Below are 5,566 nucleotides of genomic sequence, written 5' to 3'. Positions count from 1 at the left end.
TCCCAAGTGATAAAACAATTTGTAATTTACTAGCTTGACTGTTGAATATAAATTTTCGTGGGTTCACATCTGGGAATATTTTCATGGCGAAATACGGGTTTTTGTTGTTGTTGTTGTTGTTGGCTTTCTTGTTTAATTCTTTTCATCTACTTATTTATTTATTTATTTTTAAAATCTTCTTGGTAACTTCTGAGTGAAGAGATTTAAGGCAGTGGCTTTTTTCACCCCTAGGGTTCTGCTCATGGCTGTCAGACTAGAGGCAGATGATTTTATGCAGACCATATCAGTGATCATTTGTGCTCCAAAGTTGAGAGATTTGCTGCTCTAAGTTGGACAGGCTTCTGGTTATTTCAAAATTAGATCTGGCCTCAAGAAGTCATAATGATGACTCTGAAGTGAGAAAAATGAGCTGACATGCCTCCAAATTAAGATTTTCCTTCTGACCTGAAGGAGCAGGTGATTTTTACGCCACTTTGCTGAATGCAGGGTTAATCTATTTGGGCTTTTTATTGCTTGAGTAGAAAGTGCTCATTACTTATAATTTCATGTTTATAATATAAAAATCAAAATAAAACAAAAAGTGTTTTTAAATGGCATACATCACACTTGTTGTAGTGGTTGATTTCCTCAAAATCGTCTTCTGTGGTTTTGGTGCGGTGGGAGGAGGCACAGTTGCAGGTCTGAGGGTGGGGTGGTGGGGGAGCTGTTACTGTGGCTTATTCCCAGTTCCCCATTTTCGAGTGGAAACGGAGGGAGGTAGGGTGGAGGAGGGAGGAGAGAGCCTCGATAAGGAAGCTTTCCAGGTGGGTGGATGGGTTCACTGTGTAAATGGATTTCCTGTTTTTTTATGTTATATCGGGTGTCACAGTCAGGACAATAGCCATGGTATTGCACTTTTTCATTAAACCGAACCCGTTCCCGAGGCCCTGACTGGGGGCACCTGTCTTTGTCAGGTCTGTGCATCAGAGGCTGCACCGGAGCCTTGTCCGCATTACTACTGGGTATGCAGCAGATCTCCATTTGGAATTTTGTTTGGTGCGCGTGGTAAGCCTCCATTTCATAAAAGGGTGCCATTGGTCTTTACAGGATTGACAGTGAGTGCCACCTTTTGGGGGTCTTCACTTTTCACAGGTGTCAACCCCAGTGGAGGTGGTCGTGGAGGGTTTGGCTTTCTCAGGACCTTGAGGATAGCATATGGGTGTGCTGAGGGCTTAATGAGAAGTGTGTTGGCCTGCACTTTGATCTTCTCTATGCTGGAAGCTGTTGTGCCGCTTCAGCTACTATTTAGTGGCTTGTTTAGTATTCTTTAAATCTTTTATTTTTATTTTTTTCAAAAAAATCACTGAAAATTCTAATATTGAAAAAGTTTCCATTAACAGAAAACTATTGAGAAACACTGCCTTAGACACTAATGTAACTGTCAATACATTTTTTTTATAATCAGATTTCAAATTTTTTCAGAAAGAAGAGACTGTAGACTTTCATCAGTTGATTTTTTAGATTTGGCTTTAACCATAGTCTGCTAAATATGCTTAAAGAAAAGCATGGTATAAACATAAAATCTTTAGATGTGCTTTAAAAGTTATCATGATTATTTGCAATTACATATACTTAGCTAATATACATAGTAACATAGTAACATTCAAAAAATTTTCTTTCATTAGAAAGTGATTTTTTTCCTAGAAATTTATAATTGGAAAATGCCTATTTTGTAATAGAAATAAATGTTTTATTTAGCATCAGGACAATTAGGATTTACAAAACATTTTAACGGTAGAGCTCTTTTTTAAAAGAATTGTGTGCTTTTTAGTGAAAATTATCTTAAAATTGTTTTTTTGTGGTTAATAATTGCTTAGAGAGCGAGAGTCTTTGGAGATGATGGATAACATGTAGGGAATGAAGAAAGAGATGTATATTTGGCTATTTGTATATATCAAAAATAAAAAATAAAAACTAATATTGTTCAGTGAGATATATGGTTTCATTAGAAGAGTTAAAACTGTTTCTAAGCTATGTTGGTAAAACTGTAAAACACTAATTTGATATAATACAATTTTGAATACAAAGTTATATAACCACTTCAGTGGTCGTTCTTGGTGAAATTGAATACAAGTTGTTTTAATATTGCTTAGGCAAACAACATAACTTAAAAAGAATGATTTATTTAAGTAAAAGAAACAGTAACTCAGAAATAGAATTTCATTCAGAAGTCAAATACCATTGATACCCATCATTTAAAACCCGTCTTGTCAATAAAGCCCTCCATGACTACACAGACCCTCAAAGACTAAATGAGATAGAAAATTTATTCTAAACCAAGATGTTAATAATTGCAAGTAACTCTTCACTAATAAAAAATAAGAAAGCTTAAAATGCATATACTTTAAGAAGAAAAAAAGTTATTGCAGGAGATGTAAACTTATTTCTGTATTGACTACACTCTCATTCACTAATATGTTGATAACTTTATTATATATGTGTGTGTATGTACATATATACATATACACACACATATATATAATTTTATAAAAAGAACAAAGAATTTGAATCATGAGTGAGCTAGGAGTTGAATATCACCTACAATGTTTATTCATTGGAGTTGCAGCCTGATGAAAGTCATTATGGGTTTCATGGTAAAAAGAAGCTTAGAAACTGATGGTATAATGGTTTTTGTTTGTGAAGGAAAGCTATCCATTTTTTAATTAGACTGTCAATTCATTTAAGGAAAGATTCAGGCCTTTGATATATTGAAATATTAACTATAGTATTAGGCGCATAGTAATCTCTTCAGAAACAATAGATCCGGATCAGCTAATATAGAGACTACTAGAAAAGCTGAATTGCAAATAATCTTTCTTCATGCCTGAAGGGGAAAATCATGGTTACATAAATACTGGAAAATAACGGGACACACTAACATCTAAAGAAAATTTTTGGGCTCTTATGAAAAAAATTAGAAATGTAAATTGGTTGAATAATTGTAAAATACAATTGGTAAATATAAGTTGCCTGAAAAAAAGTTCACAGAGAACATTTAAGTTAAAAATCTAGATTTTAAATTAAAAGTTATCATGATTATTTGCAATTACATATACTTAGCTAATATACTTAAAAACAGCTATTTATGTGAAAAAAGCAGAAATCGTTGGGCTGAGCCCAATAATTCTAGAACCCAATAGTCAGGATGTGAAACTCAGTGTCACTTTCTATTTGTGTGACAAGGATTAGCCAGGGTAAGACACTCCATCTCTCTGTGACTCATTTCTCCTCATTAGTAAAGCGGTGATAATAATAGTACTTAGCTCACTAAGGTGCTGTGAGGTTCACATTAGTTGATAAATAAGTAAGCACATAGAACAGTGCTAGGCACATAGTAACCTCCAGATAAAATTTGCTGTTATTAGTATTATGTCGTTCTTCACTTAGCATTGTACCAGTGACTGAAAGATGTACTAAATAGTTGGATACATATACATATATACATACACATATTAATCATTATATTTTAATTAGATGAAATGACTATTATTAATACAAAGCATACATTTTAAGATCTTACAAAAAGTCGATGCTGCAAGACATATGAAATGCTGAATTTTATTTCACTTGATACATAGTATGTATGCCAAAAATTTTGTAAGAAAGCAAAATATGTAATGACTATTATTTTGATCAGATATTATTTTGATAATCACTTTCTTTTGATTTTAGAAATTTTTAATTTTAGAGATGTACTCTCCCCCAGATATGTTTCTGAAAATAACATTGTTTTAGAATGACTATTTTTACCTTAACTATCACCTTTTTCATCAATATGTGGTCTAAACATATAAATCTTTCTTTCCTTCAAAATTATCTCTGAAGGAAATGAGTAAATGTTAACATAAGTATATGTGTGTTTACATTTATTCCAAAATATTCATTTTATACCTGTTATCTTAGGAAAAGCACCCCGAGAGATAGTTAACCCTGAGAGAAGGGATTAAAAATTATTTATTTTGTTTTGGAATTCTTTGTATTTTGTTAGTTTTTCAAATATTTATTATAATGTTAGAGTTATTCCATAATATAAGTAAAATATTATGTTTAGAAGACACAGTTGTTGTCATAGTTCATTCACTCTAAGGCCTTCAGAAAACAGATATGGCTCCAAACTTGATCAACATCAAAGGGAGGAATATTTTCTCAATTTCTTAATTTCACTTATTACATTTCTCTCACATCACGCATTTATTTAAACATTTTAGGAAATAATACATTTTTTGAACCATACTTCAATTTATTGGCACTATCTATCTATGAACAAGATTGGTGTTTTGTTTTGTTTTCCCATGAAGTGAGATCATTTTCAATTTGCCATAACATGTGCCTACACACCTTCACTTTGACGATGTAGCGTTCAAGTGTTAGTCAGGGCAGTTTATTCCTTTTTCACTTTCACAATTTTTGTGTTGCTGCCATAAGTCTTCTCAGCATTTGCTTTAAATTCTGTCTTCAATTGCATCTCTCACTGCTTTTGCACATACCTGGCATCTTGGATGTGAGCAAGTACAACCTGTCACCAGGAGGCCAGCATGACATGGTGAGAGTGGACCCTATTCAGCTGAATCACAAGAACATCCCCATCCTTCTAGTTTTTTGTTTTTGTTTTTGTTTTTTTTTTTGCAGGGATGGGGTGGGGGAGTTGAAACCTGTGGATTTATCCTTAACCGTGATCTTTCCCTCACACCCCACATATTATTCATTATGAAATACTATCAACTCTACATCCCAAATATATTCTTGTTATTATATTCACTGTGGTCTACACCTTATCCACTTTTACTTGTATTACAGTAAACTCGTAACTTCCTACTTCAATTTCTGTCTCCCTTCATTCTCTTAAAATGGAAATTAGTTCAGGATCTCTTTTTTCCAAAACCATTAACAACTCCTGTTTCACTCAGAATAAAAAGCCAATGATATATAAAGGTCTCCCTAATCTTGTCTTAAACCCCTTTGACCTTTCCACCTCCTCTTTGTATACCCTGCCTCCTTGTTCTCCTGAATGCTACAGGAGCCCGAGGGCCTTTGCACTCTGTCTGAATATCCTTATGGCTAAATCTCTCACTTCCTTCAAGATTTTACTCACAAGTCACCATCTCGATGTGGCTTACTTTACTACCCTATTCAAAATTTCAACCTCCACCTCCTTGCTTGCACTCTTAGTTTCCCTTTTTCTGTTCTTTTTTTTTCTTATGGAATTTTTTACCTCCTAGAATATTATATATATCATTTATATGTGTGCATATTTGTTATATTTATATTATATTGGTTTATATTATATATATAAATATAAACTCCAAATCAGAAACGTTTTTTCTTACTAATTTATTCCAAGTGACTAGTGTGGAGCCTGGAAAATATTTATTGAATGGATGTCTGACTGACAGACCAAATGAATGAATGAATGAATTATATTCTCTTAATTGTGTAAAGTGTTCTTTTCTCTATCACTAGAATGTTTTTATTGAGTATGTTTTTATTAAGGTGTTATTGCCACCTTACTTCATATATGTCTGTATTT

General features: G+C 33.1%; 2 pseudogenes; both read right to left on the bottom strand.

Annotated features, from left to right (window-relative positions):
* Positions 1-586: 586 nt before the first annotated feature.
* On the bottom strand, positions 587-3,429 carry LOC102890996 (annotated as a pseudogene).
* A 991-nt stretch (positions 3,430-4,420) lies between these two features.
* LOC112485769 lies at positions 4,421-4,576 on the bottom strand (annotated as a pseudogene).
* Between the last annotated feature and the right edge of the window lie 990 nt (positions 4,577-5,566).

Source organism: Pteropus alecto, unplaced genomic scaffold, assembly GCF_000325575.1.
Source record: "Pteropus alecto unplaced genomic scaffold, ASM32557v1 scaffold25, whole genome shotgun sequence".
Classification (NCBI taxonomy): domain Eukaryota; kingdom Metazoa; phylum Chordata; class Mammalia; order Chiroptera; family Pteropodidae; genus Pteropus; species Pteropus alecto.
The sequence above is the reverse complement of the archived record's forward strand: the minus strand, read 5'-3'. Positions and strand labels throughout refer to the sequence as shown.